We start from the raw sequence: 16,765 nt of genomic DNA, 5'->3' as shown, positions 1-16,765 counted from the left end.
TGATCCTTCATCCAGATTGAAATATCCTTTAGGCATGCAGAGATCCGATGGGAAACACTAGAGTCCTTAGGTGGGAAGGATAGGAAAAGTTGAGTGTCGTCCGCATAGCAATGATATTCAAATCCATGATAGCGAATAATCCCACCTAAAGAAGTGGTGTAAATAGAGAAAAGGAGGGGCCTTAATACTGATCCTTGAGGGACTCCTGTAGTGAGGTCATGAGACTTTGATATCTGTCCCTGCCGAGACACGCTAAAAGAACGCCCTTTAAGGTAAGATTTGAACCAGTCAAGAGCTTTCCCAGAAATTCCCAGTTCATATAGTGTAGAAAGGAGAATGTCATGGTTAACCGTATCAAAGGCTGCAGATAAATCTAACAGAATTAACACTGATGACTGAGCAGAGGACTTAGCTACTCTCAATGCTTCAGTCACAGATAAAAGAGCAGTTTTAGTAGAATGACCACTCTTGAAACCAGACTGCATAGGGTCCAGTAGGTTATTCTGATAGAGGAAGTCACACACTTGCTTGAAGACCACTTTCTCCAAAACCTTTGACAAGAAAGGAAGAAGGGAGACAGGTCTGTAGTTCTTCACATCAGTTGAATTAAGTGTACTTTTCTTCAGCAAAGGTGTAATTCTTGCCTGTTTAAAAGAAGAACTATTCCAGAACTGAGTGACTGCTGGTACAGTATAATAGCGGGTGCTACAGACTGCAGGAGAGTAGACGGGACAGGATCCAAAGGGCATGTTGTTGGACGGCTTCGCTGATTGAGAGACCGCTTCCTCATCAAGAGAGAAACAGTCCAATGATGGCATCATGCTAACACCAGGCGGAGTCCTTCTTACAGGGTCATCAAACTGAGCACTTATCTTAGCAACTTTCTCAGTGAAAAATGTTGCAAAGTCGTCTGCTGACAGTGAAGTAGCTGATGGCGGTGGAGGAGGATTGAGAAGAGACTTGAACGTAGAAAAAAGTTTTCTGCTGTCAGTGGCGTTCTCAATCTTACTCTGATAGTATGTTCTTTTTGCAAGTGTGACAGTGGATGAAAAAGATGATAGCATAGACTGGTATTTACTAAGATCATTTCTATCTTCAGATTTACGCCATTTCCTTTCAGCAGCTCTAAGTTCCTTGCGTACTGAGCGTATACTGTTTGTCAATTAAACCAAAAGGAATCTCTACAAAGTATTAAGTCGGGGGTATGATGACTTTTCCTAGTCTGGATCAAAGCCTTCGATATAACAAAGTTGCGACAGCCGTTGACTTCCATGTTAAAGCCAGATTAGAGCGGTCACGTGGTTAGTGGGTAGCCTCAGTAGTTCCCTTGGTCCCTGATTTACTACGGGATTGACAGCAGCGATCGCATTTATATTTACGGTAAATACTCGATGAAAATTACTATAAACTGCATTTCCACATACATATATTACTCAATGAAAATGCATTATTATGCACACGACCATAAGTCATGTAGAAAAGTCTTATTATAACACCTGAGATATTCATTCATTCTCAATGGAATAGTTCCTTTCAACGACCCTGACATACCGGATGTGCCGCCATTGTTTGTTCACGGGAGTCAATGGAAGTGTCGTAACTTTGTTATATCGAAGGCTTTGGTCTGGATGCCAGACCGAAGTTTAGCCCCGCCTACATCCTTTTTCTGCAGGGAACTTCGGTCTGGCACTTCTCCGTTCGGCTGCTACTATTCGCAATACAGATCTATTCGGACCAAACAAATTGTCAGGGCTTTACGTGATGATTGACAGATGAACAGCAGTGACGTTCACGGCTGCATGCTTATGCATGCGTCCTCGTTCAACGAGTTGGGTGTGAGACCGTGTTGGCTTTGGTTGATTTTGATTGCAACAGAAACGCTATGGCTATGAATGCATAATTTTTTCATGCAGTTTGGCCTTTTCTTTAGCTTAGCTATGGAAACGGAGGTTTTATCACCGATTCACACAACTATTTCTGAACACTTAGACCAACGTGGGTATGTGGGAAAACTTCAGTTTCACTTTCACCAAGTTAAAACAGCATGTTTTGCGTGATATTGTTCCCGTTTGTTTGAAATGTCTGTTTGCTCGTTGGGTTAACGACACACTTCCCCAGCTGTTCATTGCATGTTTGTACAGTTTGAAGGAATTATTTCTAAAAACGAAGGAGGGGAAATGTTTTCCATATAGCCTACCCTGCTACATATTTCGTTGTCTTAGATTTCGCTATCAGGTGTTGTACAAGATAGATACTGACAGTCCAATAACTTGTTCTGTTTGGTTTGGTCTATCCAATGAGTGCAGAGCTATCCCCCCGCCCTGTATCGGTTGAATCACGCCCCATAATCGCGGCTGAATGGAGCAGTTTCAGACTCATATTCTGACAAGAATTGAGTATGACGTCGTCACTTTTCCAACCCTGTTATTTGATTTCTTTTTTTTTTTAAATAATTGTGTGATGTTGTACAGCTAAATTTGTCAATAAAACTGGGAAAATATTTTTTTAAAAAATGGGTTTTGATTTCAGGCTGCAAGATAAACTAGAGAAAGCAATTCCAGGGAATCACGAGTGCATGAAAAATTAAACATTTCTGCTCAGTAAAATATTGTTAGATAATGTTTCAAATATCATTCAAGCGCAAAGATATAGGTGAAGTAGAGAAAAGGTTGATGGGAGTCATAGTTTATATGCTAATTAACAGTTGGAATGGGCAAAAAGTTAAACAGTTGAGTAGTTCAAATAGTTGAGCTATTTAATAGAGAATTATTGTGTGAGGACTTTTATTTTGAAACAGTTGTGGGCAGAGGAAAATGTTTGTTGGAGTCATAGCTGATGACAACTGTAATTCGGAATGGCTAAATAGTAACTAAGAGTTAAATAGTTACATAGTATTAATAGTTAAATTATTACGGTAAATACGAAATGATGGTACTGATTACTTATTTTGAAACAGTTGTTGGCAGAGGAAACAGTTGATTGGAGTCATTGTTGAAGACAACTGGCGGTTGAAATGGCTGAACAGTTGATTAATTGAGTAGTTTAAATATTGAATTATTTAATTGTGAATAATTGTAGTAAGGACTTTCATTATGAAACAGTTTTGGGCGGAGGAAACAGTTGGTGGGAGTCATAATTGATGAAAACTGACAGTTGGAGTATCTAAACAGTTAAATAGTTGAGTAATTTAAATAGTTGAGTTAATAAATAGTGAATTATTTTAGAGATCACTTTTATTTTGAAGTAGTTATTGGCAGAGGAAACAGTTGGAGGGAGTCATAGTTGATTAACTGACAGTTAGAATAGCCAAACAGTTAAATAGTTGAGTAGTTTAAATAGTTGAATTAATTAATAGTGAATTATTTTAGTGATGACTTTTATTTTGAAACAGTTTCAGGCAGTAGAGACAGTTGGAGGGAGTCATAGTTGATGACAACTGACAGTTAAAATGGCTGAACAGTTACATAGTTGAGTAGTTTAAATGGTTGAACGATTTGATAGTGAATTATGTTAGTGAGGATTTTTATTTTGAAACAGCTTTGGGCACAGGATCTGTAGTCTTATTAGAGCCAGACTGTATGCTTAAAGCCTGAGAGAGAGAGAGAGAGAGAGAGAGAGAGAGTTCTGGCATAGGATTCTAGAAGCCTGAGAGTTCTGGCATAGGATTCTAAAAGCCTGACACCGTGTCCTAACTGCAAGCGGCGCAACCGAATGCGTGCGACAAAATCAGTTCCATCCCTGTATTTTCAATTGGAATGTCCTGACTGAATGCGATGCGACCGAACGGGACAAGTTGCTTTGCTACGCGACTTCTTCAACCCTGTTTTGTCGCGCTGTCCGTTTCTATTTTAGTCGCGTCGCGTCGCCTTGACATTAACGTCTTCACGACGTAACAAAGGTACATTAAAGAATGTTAACGGATACAATGTGGACACAAACTATCCGACAGTCGTGCAGTCGCTTACAATTAGGACACGGTGTGAGAGAGAGAGTTCTGGCATAGGATTCCAATCGGAATTGTGATGTCATAATCACAATGTTAAGTCTATGGGGAAATGTTTATACTTTTTATTTAATAGTTCAAAAAGTATAAAAATTACAAAGTTGAAAAATACAATGCTGAAGTCACCTAAGTAAGATCTACGCGACACAGTTTGAATGAAGTATCTACGTTAAACAGTTGAAGCCGCATTAAACGCACAAAAAGCGTTAGAAGAATAATAACTAGAAAACGTAATTTCGAGGAAATTACCAGTGCATGCAAAAGCAAGACATACATTAAGATTAAATGTGAAACAAACTTTAATTTACAAACAGTTGTGGACAGAGGAAGGTGAACAGGACCTGTAGTCTTAAAGGGATATTCCGCCATTTTTGGAAATACGCTCATTTTCCACCTCCCCTCGAGCAAAACAATCGATGAAACTACACTCTCATCTGGCGTAATAATCAAGGCAACTTGCAAACGTACCATAGGCGCAGTGATATCGTACGCAGCATCTGAAAATAGTCCCCATAGACAACAAGCAATAGTAGTGCCAGTAGTTTGCAAGTTGCCTTGATTATTACGCCAGATGAGAGTGTAGTTCCATGTCAAATCAGCCTAGAAAAACGGCAGGTTTCATTTTCAGTTGGTCTTATTGCACTTTCTAACTTGAGAGGAGACACGTTTTAAATGGGAAAATTACCAGAAATCTTAGTCACTTTTAAACATGAAGCTAGCAGGCGAGAAGCTAATGGTCTAATCCGATTCAATGATCTATGCTAGGCTGAAGCTAAAAGTTGTATCGCCAGACTCACAGAATGGCTGGATGAACGGGAACAAGGTAAATATCGATTGTTTTGCTCGAGGGGAGGTGGAAAATGAGCGTATTTCCAAAAATATCCCTTTAAGAGAGTCCGATTGTATGCTTAAAGCTTGAGACAGAGTAGATGGGGGGGGGGGGCAGTGTGTTGTATGTATATGGCTTAATTCGCCCTTTTCACGCTAACGTCAGACACTTTCCGCTTTGAAGCTTTGCTGGGTATCAGTTCATCCGCCGTAAGCAAAAGCTATGGTGATACGGTTACAGTTCTTGAGGTAAGATTAATATTTCACGTGTATTTATTATCTTCATTTTCCTTGTTATCGTTGGCGATCATTGCCGTCACATAGCTGCCTTGATTTGAGAGTAAAGTCAGTAGCCTAATCCTTAATATATAGCAGCAACTTCAGCTAGCTTCACCGAAGATCAAGTTGGTTTGATATTGGATATTCGACAGAGATTCAAAATAAGGAACGGTCTTTCATTGGGTATCCGAATATCCAATATCAAACCAACTTGATTTTTGGTGCTAACATGTTAGCTAGCTGAAGTTGCTGCTATGTATAGCAGGGGTCTCCTAACGTCTCCTCAGTTATCGTTTGCAATCATTGCTCTCGTAGCTGCCTTGATTTGAGAGTAAAGTTAAATGACGTTATGACTGCATATTACTGCTACCGGATGAACTGATACCCAGCTGCTGACATCACGTAATAATTGGCCAATAAGATGCTGGTAAGGGGCAGTGTGTGCAGAGGTGGAAAAGTCCAACCAACCAGCTAATTCTAATTAGTACAACTCTTTAGCCAGGCAGAGCAGCTAATTGGTGAGATCACCTGTGTTAAGTGCACAGATAGAACCAATACAATACGTGATTGGACTTTTACTCTCTGAAGCTTGACTTTTCCACCTCTGAGTGTGAGTGCGTGTGAGTGTGTGTGTGTGTGAGTGGATGTAAGGAGTGTGGCTTTCTATGATGCAGTGAAGTGGGGGAGTTAGGTTAAGGTGAGAATGTTGTGGAGTGCATGGAGAAGTGTGGTATATATGAAGTGCTGCAGTCAGGTGTGTGTGTGTGGATGAGTGAATGGTTTGACAGAGAGAGCTGAGCAGAGAGCAGTATAATGCAGGTTCAATTTAACTGGCTGTCAATTAAACTTGGGCCTTGAGCAGCTGGCCCTTGACACAGGTGCAAATCAGCTTAATCAGTTTAATCATTATCCTCTGTGATGTCACAGCAGAGCAGTGCAAAGTCAATGGGGGAAAATAGGCTTGAATTTTGCTAATATCTCAAAAAGTATAAAGTTGACAGAACTGAAATATACATTCACTTAGTCTCATTTTCAAGACCTACGTAACAAAGTTTGAACCAAGTTTCTGCGTTAAACGGTTGAAGCTGAATTAGATCCAGAAATTTTGGTTAGGAGAATAATAATAACTAGAAATGCAATTCCAAGGAATTACCAGTGCATGAAAATGCAAAAAAATGTATACATAGATAATGTAGATACGGTTATTAAGGTGTAGCTAGGGTAAACATGGTGGTTGCATAGTTTAAAGAGAGTTGATAGTGTTAAGGTAGACATTTTAAAGCTTAAACATTCCTGTTCTAACTTAACTAATGATTTCTAACAGGTATTCAAAAATGTTAACTATGCTAACAATGATAACCAGGTTGATTGGTTTACTTGGCTAATGATTTCTAGCAGTAATGCTAAGAATGCTAACTATGCTAACAATGTTAACTATGTTAACAATGCTAACCACGTTGATTAGCTAACTTAGCTAATCATTTTTAACAGTTATGCTAAAAATGCTAACTATGCTAACTATGCTAACAATGCTAACCAGGTTGATTAGCTAACTTAGCTAATCATTTTTAACAGTAATGCTAACTAGCTAACTTGCTACTGAGGACTTTTATTATGAAACATTTGTTGATAGGGTATCCATGGCTGCCACTATCAGAAATAAAGAAGTTACTGTAGTAAAATCATGTTAGTTGCTATGGAAACGTTCATAAACGTTCGGTTATGTCTGTATAACCGAACCCTGAAAGTCCTGGACAAGAAGAGAATTAGGTACCATCACTGTAAAATTCTAACTAAACACAAGATTTTAAGTTTTGCTAATTTCATATCCCTGCACTTTGTTAAACTGGTCTTCAAATGCCTGAACAACACTGCCCCTCTACCCCTTTGCAAAACAATAAAACAGCAAAGTAGTAGATCTACCACCCGAGCAGCATCAAAAGGCAATTGTAGCATCCCTTTCCGTAGAACATCATTTGCCCAAACTGCCTTTTCTGTGAAAGGGGCAAAATTATGGAATTCTCTGCCAGACAACCTGAAATCAATTCCAACATTAGCCACCTTCAAAAAAACCACCAAATTGTGGCTCTTTCAGGAACAACAATGCAATCATTTTTAGTTCTTACACTTTGTTTTCTCTTTTTTTCCTTTTTCCATTTACTCTGTTTTACTCCATTTATTTACTATTTTTAAATGTTGCCAATCTGTATTTTATTTTTTACTCAAAAAGCCCTACTAGGGACAAGTGTTGTAAATTAGCGTCAGCTAAAAATGCTATGATGCATGCATCAGATGACTTTTTAAGCTTGTCTATGTTTTTGTATCTGTCCCTATCTAAATAAACCTTAATAATAATAATAATAACACTTAATTTTGATGGTTGCTATGTTGGTTGCTAGGTACATGGAGGTCTCATGTAGTTGACTGGAGGCATAGTTGATGATAACTGACAGTTGGAATGGTTGAACAGTTAAATAGTTGAGTAGTTTCAATGGTTAAATGATTTCATAGTGTATTATTGCAGTGAGGACTTTTATTTTGAAACAGTTGTGGAAAGAGGAAACAGTTAACAGGATATGTAGTCTTCACAGAGAGATTGTATGCTTAAAGCCTGAGAGAGAGAGGGCTGCTGCAGGTGGGGCTGGCCACCTGGCATAAGATTCTAATTGCTTAATGACCCAATTGTGATGTCATAGATGCCAATGTTAAGTCTATGGGGAATTTTTTAATAGTTTTTAATTTATAGTTTAAAAAGTATAAAAGTTACAAAGTTGAAAAATACATAGCAGCATTCCCATATTTAAGACCTACGTTGCGACGTTTGAATGAAGTTTCTAGGTTAAAGGGATATTCCGCCATTTGTGGAAATACGCTCATTTTCCACCTTCCCTCGAGCAAAACAATCGATATTTACCTTGTTCCCGTTCATCCAGCCATTCTGTGAGTCTGGCGATACAACTTTTAGCTTCAGCCTAGCATAGATCATTGAATCGGATTAGACCATTAGCTTCTCGCCTGCTAGCTTCATGTTTAAAAGTGACTAATATTTCTGGTAATTTTCCCATTTAAAACGTGTGTCCTCTCAAGTTAGAAAGTGCAATAAGACCAACTGAAAATGAACCCTTCCGTTTTTCTAGGCTGATTTGACATGGAACTACACTCTCATCTGGCGTAATAATCAAGGCAACTTGCAGCTACTGGCACTACTACTGCTTGATGTCTATGGGGACTATTTTCAGATGCTGCGTACGATATCACTGCGCCTATGGTACGTTTGCAAGTTGCCTTGATTATTACGCCAGATGAGAGTGTAGTTCCATGTCAAATCAGCCTAGAAAAACGCCAGGTTTCATTTTCAGTTGGTCTTATTGCACTTTCTAACTTGAGAGGAGACACGTTTTAAATGGGAAAATTATCAGAAATCTTAGTCACTTTTAAACATGAAGCTAGCAGGCGAGAAGCTAATGGTCTAATCCGATTCAGTGATCTATGCTAGGCTGAAGCTAAAAGTTGTATCGCCAGACTCACAGAATGGCTGGATGAACGGGAACAAGGTAAATATCGATTGTTTTGCTCGAGGGGAGGTGGAAAATGAGCGTATTTCCAAAAATGGCGGAATATCCCTTTAAACGGTTCAAGCTGAATAGAAAAAATGAATTTGGTAAGCGGAATAATAATAACTAATAACTAGCAAGGAATTACCAGTGCACGAAAATGCAAAAACATTTATATAGGGAAATTTTTAATAGTTTTTAATTTATAGTTTAAAAAGTATAAAAGTTACAAAGTTAAAACATACATAGCAGCATTCCGCTATTGAAGACCTACGTTACAACGTTTGAATGAAGTTTCTAGGTTAAACGGTTCAACCTGAACAGAAAAAATGAATTTGATCAGCGGAATAATAATAATAAGAAGAAGCCTTGGAAGAACAGCACAGTGCATTTTCATGCACTGTAATAAGAAGAAGGAGCCTAGGAAGAACAGTACAGTGCATTTTCATGCACTGTAACTAGAAATGTAATTCCAAGGAATTACCAGTGCATGAAAATGCAAAAAAAAGTACAGATAGATAATGTAGATATGGTTACTAAGGTGTAGCTAGGGTAAACATGGTGGTTGCATAGTTTAATGAAAGTTCATAGTGTGAAGGTAGACAGTTTAAAGCATTCCAGTTCTAACATTCCAGTTCTAACTTAACTAATGATTTCTAACAGGTATGTTAAAATGTTAACTATGCTAACAATGATAACCAGGTAGATTGGTTTACTTAGCTAATGATTTCTAACAGTTATGGTAAAAATGCTAACAATGCTAACTATGTTACCAATGCTAACCAGGTTGATCAGCTAACTTAACTAATGATTTCTAGAAGTTATGTTAAAAATGCTAACTATGTTAACAATGTTAACTATGCTAACAATGCTAACCAGGTTGATTAGCTAACTTAATTGATGATTTCTAACAGTTATGCTAAAAATGCAAACAATGCTAACAATGCTTACTATGCTAACAATGCTAACCAGGTTGATTAGCTAACTCAGTTGATGATTTCTAACAGTTATGTTAAAAATGCTGACTATGCTAACAATGCTAACTATGTTAAAAATGCTAACCAGGTTGATTAGCTAACTTAGCTAATGATTTCTAGCAGTTATGCTAAAAATGCTAACTATGCTAACAATGCTAACCATGCTAACTTGCTAGTGAGGACTTTTATTTTGAAACATTTGTTGCTAGGGTATCCATGGTGGCCACTATCAGGAATAAAGAAGTTACTGCAGTATAATCATGTTGGTTGCTATCGAAACGGTTTCTAGGTACATGGAGGTTTCATATAGTTGACTGGAGGCATAGTTGATGATAACTGACAGTTTGAATGGTTGAACAGTTAAATAGTTGAGTAGTTTCAATGGTTAAATGATTTAACCCTCTAACCGCCCGGGTTTTTTTGGATTTTTGCATAAAAAATTCAAAAGGCCATGGCTTGAAAGTGGTCAGAGATAAAGTCCTACTGTAAATGTGAAAATCATTGAGTATGAACTAAAGTTTATAAAGGGAGTAAATGTACTAATCTAATTAGCATATTATGACGTCACAGGATGGCAATAGCGTCAAATTATGCACATTTCAGTAAATACTGATTGTTGAACACATTTGAGCAGTTGTACTTTGATTTTTGTAATTTCTCCGACATAACAAACAAACAGGACCACAGCCACATGTAAACCAACAATAGTAAACTATCAGTATTACCACAATCCCTATGTTAATAAAGTAGCCTGGTCAAATCAGTTCCTATCGCGGATAACTTTGTAGTTCTTCAGAGCCCTATTTTTACTAGACCTGCTGTCTGTACCATGTCAATTACAGACACTATCATCATGATTATCACTGGCACCAAGCACACCATGCTTATTTGAACCCTTTGGTCAACATTGCTGCAGGTAAACATTGACGTACACACGCAAAGACCCACCTCCATTCACAGATGCATCTTGACTGTCACTGCCAATGAACGACCGATCATAATCTCCAAAAGGCAGATATTCTCCTTCAGAATCAGAGTAGGTGAATGGCAGACCCAAGACTTCATAACACACGACTTTGTTTTTTAACATTTGCCGTTTTTCTGCTTCAATTTGTGCATAGCGATCGCGCATTTCACTTCCGCGTTATAAACAGGAAATGCGTCTTTTTTTTTTGTTTCTCGCGAGTAATACAGGCACTTCCTGAAAACTTTTTTACTCGAATTTGGGCTTGAATCGAAGCTCTGGATGTCTGCCAACTAGTGGTGGAGAGTACAAAGGCGATTTGTCACCCTACTCGGATCTACCGTCTGTTTTAATCAGTGATGTTGCTTGTCGCCGTACGGCGCCTTGGGCGGTTAGAGGGTTAATAGTGTATTATTGCAGCGAGGACTTTTATTTTGAAACAGTTGTGGACAGAAGAAGTAGTGAAACAGGATCTGTAGTCTTAATGAGATTGTATGCTTAAAGCCTGAGAGAGAGAGAGAGAGCTGCTGCAGCTGGCCTGGCCACCTGGCATAAGATTCCAATTGCCCTATTATGATGTCATAATCTCAATGTTAAGTCTATGGGGAAATTTTCATAGTTTTTAATTAATAGTTTAAAAAGTATAAAAGTTACAAAGTTGAAATATACATACCTGAAGTCACCTAAGTAAGACCTATGCAGCGCAGTTTGAATGAAGTTTCTACGTTAAATGGTTGAAGCTGAATTAGACGCACAAAAAGCGTTAGAAGAAGAATAATGACCTATAAGAATAAATCGGATAACAGTAGAGTGCGTTTTCATGCACTCTAATAACTAGAAATGCAATTCCAAGGAATTACCAGTGCATGAAGGTTGATAAGCTAACTTAGCTAATGATTTCTAGCAGTTATGTTAAAAATGCTAACTATGCTAACAATGCTAACTTGCTAGTGAGGGCTTTTATTTTGAAACATTTGTTGCTAGGGTATACATGGTGGCCACTGTCAGGAAACAAGAAGTTACTGCAGTATAATCATGTTGGTTGCTATGGAAACGGCCATAAACGCTTAATTTTAATGGTTGCTATGTTGGTTGCTAGGTACATGGAGGTTTCATGTAGTTGACTGGAGGCATAGTTGATGATAACTGACAGCTGGAATTGTTGAACAGTTAAATAGTTGTGTAGTTTCAATGGTTAAATGATTTAATAGTGTATTATTGCAGTGAGGACTTTTATTTTGAAACAGTTGTGGACAGAGGAAACAGTTTAACAGGATATGTAGTCTTCACAGAGAGATTGTATGCTTAAAGCCTGAGAGAGAGAGAGCTGCTGCAGGTGGGGCTGGCCACCTGGCATAAGATTCTAATTGCTTAACGACCCGATTGTGATGTCATAGAGGCCAATGTTAAGTCTATGGGGAAATTTTTAAGAGTTTTTAATTCATAGTTGAAAAAGTATAAAAGTTACAAAGTTGAAAAGTCATACCAACCTGATCCATTAGAAGTCCAACGTTACAGAGTTTGAATGAAGTTTTTAAGTTAAACGGTTGAAGAGAAATTGCGAGCAGAAAAAGTGGTAAGCGGAATAATAAAAATATGAGGAATAAGAAGTCTAGGAAGAACAGAACAGTGCATTTGCATGCACTGTAATAAGAACTAGAGAAAGTAATTCCAGGGAATTACGAGTGCATGAAAATTTAAACATGTCTGCCCAGTAAAATATTGTTAGATAATGTTTCAAATATCATTCAAGCACAAAGATATAGGTGAAGTAGAGAAAAGGTTGATGGGAGTCATAGTTGATGCCAATTAACCCTCTAACCGCCCAAGGCGCCGTACGGCGACAAGCAACATCACTGATTAAAACAGACGGTAGATCCGAGTAGGGTGACAAATCGCCTTTGTACTCTCCACCACTAGTTGGCAGACATCCAGAGCTTCGATTCAAGCCCAAATTCGAGTAAAAAAGTTTTCAGGAAGTGCCTGTATTACTCGCGAGAAACAAAAAAAAAAGACGCATTTCCTGTTTATAACGCGGAAGTGAAATGCGCGATCGCTATGCACAAATTGAAGCAGAAAAACGGCAAATGTTAAAAAACAAAGTCGTGTGTTATGAAGTCTTGGGTCTGCCATTCACCTACTCTGATTCTGAAGGAGAATATCTGCCTTTTGGAGATTATGATCGGTCGTTCATTGGCAGTGACAGTCAAGATGCGTCTGTGAATGGAGGTGGGTCTTTGCGTGTGTACGTCAATGTTTACCTGCAGCAATGTTGACCAAAGGGTTCAAATAAGCATGGTGTGCTTGGTGCCAGTGATAATCATGATGATAGTGTCTGTAATTGACATGGTACAGACAGCAGGTCTAGTAAAAATAGGGCTCTGAAGAACTACAAAGTCATCCGCGATAGGAACTGATTTGACCAGGCTACTTTATTATATAGTAACATAGGGATTGTGATAATACTAATAGTTTACTATTGTTGGTTTACATGTGGCTGTGGTCCTGTTTGTTTGTTATGTCGGAGAAATTACAAAAATCAAAGCAAAACTGCTCAAATGTGTTCAACAATCAGTATTTACTGAAATGTGCATAATTTGACGCTATTGCCATCCTGTGACGTCATAATATGCAAATTAGATGAGTAAATTTACTCCCTTTATAAACTTTAGTTCATACTCAATGATTTTCACATTTACAGTCGGACTTTATCTTTGACCACATTCAAGCCATGGCATTTTGAATTTTTTATGCAAAAATCCAAAAAAACCCGGGCGGTTAGAGGGTTAACAGTTGGAATGGGCAAAAAAGTATAGAATAGTTGAGCAATTTTTAGAGAATTATTGTGTGAGGACTTTTATTTTGAAATAGTTGTGGGCAGAGGAAACTGTTGGTGGGATACATAGCTGATGACAACTGTAATTCGGAATGGCTAAAGAGTTAAATAGTTACATAGTTTAAATAGTTAAATTATTAAATACAAAATTATGGTACTGATGACTTATTTTGAAACAGTTGTGGGCAGAGGAAATAGGTGGTGGGAGTCATAGTTGATGGCAACTGGCAAGTAAAATGGTTGAACAGTTAATTAGTTGAGTAGTTTAAATGGTTTTATTATTCAATAGTGAATTATTGTAGTGAGGAGTTTTATTTTGGAATAGTTGTAGGCAGAGGAAACAGTTGGCAGGAGACATACAGGGCCGGTTCTCCCTATATACGCACACTACGCAAGTTGCGTAGGGCCCCGAAAGTTAATGAAGGCCCCTCCCCCGTCTCCAATCAAAGTATAGCCTATCCTATTTACAGTCTATATTGCTCTGCGTTCACCCGTGCATTACTCTCACTTGAATTATCAAATGAAAGAGGAGAAACAGAGCTTTCTATTGATACCAAATACTTTGATCCTTTTGTGTTATAAAAACAGACGAAGTGACAAACAAATAATAATGTCATATAGGCTACCATTACTCTTGTTTGATTTACTCGTGAATCCGCGATTATCAAGATAGGCTATAGCACTCATGTCAGATGAAAGAGGAGAGATAGAGCTATCCAGGGATACCAAACACAACCTTCTAGGTCATAACAAGACGAAGTGACAACAAAATAATAACTTCATCTGGCTCCACTCAGCCCATGTTTTGTGTGGGATAATAGCCTATGTTCATAATCATATGTTTCTCTATGGCAAGGCACGTTCATAATCCGGTTTTGAGATCCTAGCAAACTCCTCTATGGTATCCAATTCAAGACTCATATTGCATCCACATTTGTTTGACAAATAAACAATTTTTTGCCTTTACTTTGTTTATTGCAATGCAGTAAAAAAATATTATAGAGAATCATGTGTGCACGTCCTGTGTGCTACCACGCAAACAAGTCAGGTCAGATCAGCTCCTGTCACAAATATGGAGCAAAATAAGTGTCAAAATTGTCATCACTAAATAAAAATGGCCATGTATTTCTGTAAGGCACACACCACATATTTCTGTAAATTGCTCAGCCCCAAAGTATCCCTCCACCATGGTTCTTATATTGCCATTTTCAGGGCAGTCAGCCTACACAACCATGAAAGTCATGTCGAGCTGTGAACTTGTGGTGAGATATACGTCAAATGTAAGAATTTGTATAGTATACTTTTTGAATTTGTATTATTCAAAAATCTAAATCAAATCAATGCAAGTGTTTATACATGATACACTGTAGGCCTAACACTATGTTTGGTAACTTTTGTAGACAAAATGGGGTGGGATGATTGAATTGGGAACACTGAGGTATCAGGTGCGGAAAAAAAAGGTTACATTTTGTCCAGAGTACAGGTAGGAGGGCCTTTTAGCAGGATTTTGCTTAGGGCCCCATGGAGGGCTGAACCGGCACTGGATATGTGTGAACATTGGAACTAAGTGTGAGCTGTCTAAACAAACAGTCTGGTTTGTTTAGTGTATTAATGTTCTTTATGAAAGAAAGAAGCGATGCTTTCAACCTCGCCTCAACTGTCAGCCAGCAGAGTTGGTCATGCATGTTCTTTACATTGGCTCTCTGCGTGCATTTAAGGGCAAGCCTTGCTGCTCTATTTTGTACTCGCCAATATATATTGTATCTATTTTGTATCGCCTATAGTCGATATTCATAGGCGATATATTCTTTGTCCTCAGTGGGAAGACATAGCAGATCAGAAAGGCGGATGCGCTCAAACGCAGAATTATATAGGCGATATTCATAGGCGATATATTCTTTGTCTTCAGTGGGACGGTTGAACAAATTTTCCCTTGAATTCAGCACAGCCAAAATATCGTTTTTGGATGTTGAAGTTCAGTAAGTTGGGATGGCATTACAGTAAGAACGACAGAAAGCTAGGACTGAGGAGAGGCCGCAGCTGGTCTTTGTACAGTTAAGGCCAAAATTATTAGCCCCCCTTGTGAAATCAGATATAATCCTTTGATTATATATGAAAATAACCTATCCAGAAATGTGCATAGTTCATATGATTACAAAACAGCAAAGACAGCAGGCCCACAAAGTTTGATGATCATTTTTTACTCATTCTCTGACAAGAAAAGGAAGAATTGACACGTTCAAAAGTATTACCCCCATACCATTAATAGTCAATAGTGTAGCCTTTCTTTGCTTTACTGACAACAACTTCTTTGAATAGTCTTATACTAGGTTGGCACCTATCTATATAGACACTCTTTAGCTCCAGCTCGTCCAAACTGCATTGCTTTCTTGCATGGACTCTTGCTTTAAGCACGTGCCACAGATTATCAATGGGGTTGAGGTCGGGTCTCTGTGTAGGCCATTCCAGCACCTTGATTTTGGTATCATTTAGGGTGTTTTAGACCACTTTTCACTATGCTTTGAGTTATTATCATGCTGAAGGACCTGGTGGCGACCTAAGCCTAGACTAAGGGCAGACTTCTTGATGTTATCCCTCAAACTGTCAACATAATCTTTCTTTTTCATGATCCCATGCACCCAAACAAGGCTCTCTGTGCCTGAGACAAAACAGCCCCATAAGATGATGCTCCCACCACCATGCTTCACTGTGGGAACTGTATTTTTGTGGTTGTAGGCCTTGCCCTTTTTTTACCAAACAAAGGCAACATCCATGTACCCAAACAGCTTCAGTTTAATCTCATTAGACCAAAGGACAGTTTTCCAAAACTCATTTTTTGTTTTTAAATGTGCATGGCCAAATTTAAGTCTGACTTTGAAGTGCCCCTTTTGGAGTAATGTTTTTTTTCTCGGCCGATGACCTTGAAAGCCTCCACAATGAAAAGCCCTCGCTACTGTCTTCCTCAAGACTTCAACCCCAGAGGTCTCAGGGTCAGCAACTATCATTTTGGCGGATGTGCGGGGATGCTTACTAACATCCCTGATGATCCCTCTATAGATTGAGATATTTGGTATTTTCATCCACACTTAGGTTTATTATGCACAAACTTGGAACTCTTTGTACTTTGTAATGATGCCTCGCACAGCTGTTCTAGAGACTGTGAAGCATCTAGAAATTACAGTATAGCCTTTCTCCATAGTATATGCCTCAATGATTTTCTTTCTGAGGTCCAGACAGATTTCATTTTCAGCATGCCTGTAAAGGCAGTCCCCTCTCAGACAGGTGTTCAAGTGCCTATAGGCCTGTTCATTGGAGTCTTTAGGT

The 16,765-nt window shown here is 38.5% G+C and overlaps 1 protein-coding gene across 1 annotated transcript in view; it reads right to left on the bottom strand.

Annotated features, from left to right (window-relative positions):
- Positions 1-12,793, bottom strand: part of atg9b (autophagy related 9B) — an 839,198-nt gene extending 826,405 nt beyond the window's left edge. The window contains exon 1 of the mRNA XM_062517341.1: positions 12,747-12,793. The gene's annotated coding sequence lies outside the window, so the exon portion shown is untranslated. The remainder of the gene's footprint in view (positions 1-12,746) is intronic.
- Between the last annotated feature and the right edge of the window lie 3,972 nt (positions 12,794-16,765).

Source organism: Sardina pilchardus, chromosome 2 (genome assembly GCF_963854185.1).
Source record: "Sardina pilchardus chromosome 2, fSarPil1.1, whole genome shotgun sequence".
Classification (NCBI taxonomy): domain Eukaryota; kingdom Metazoa; phylum Chordata; class Actinopteri; order Clupeiformes; family Clupeidae; genus Sardina; species Sardina pilchardus.
The sequence above is the reverse complement of the archived record's forward strand: the minus strand, read 5'-3'. Positions and strand labels throughout refer to the sequence as shown.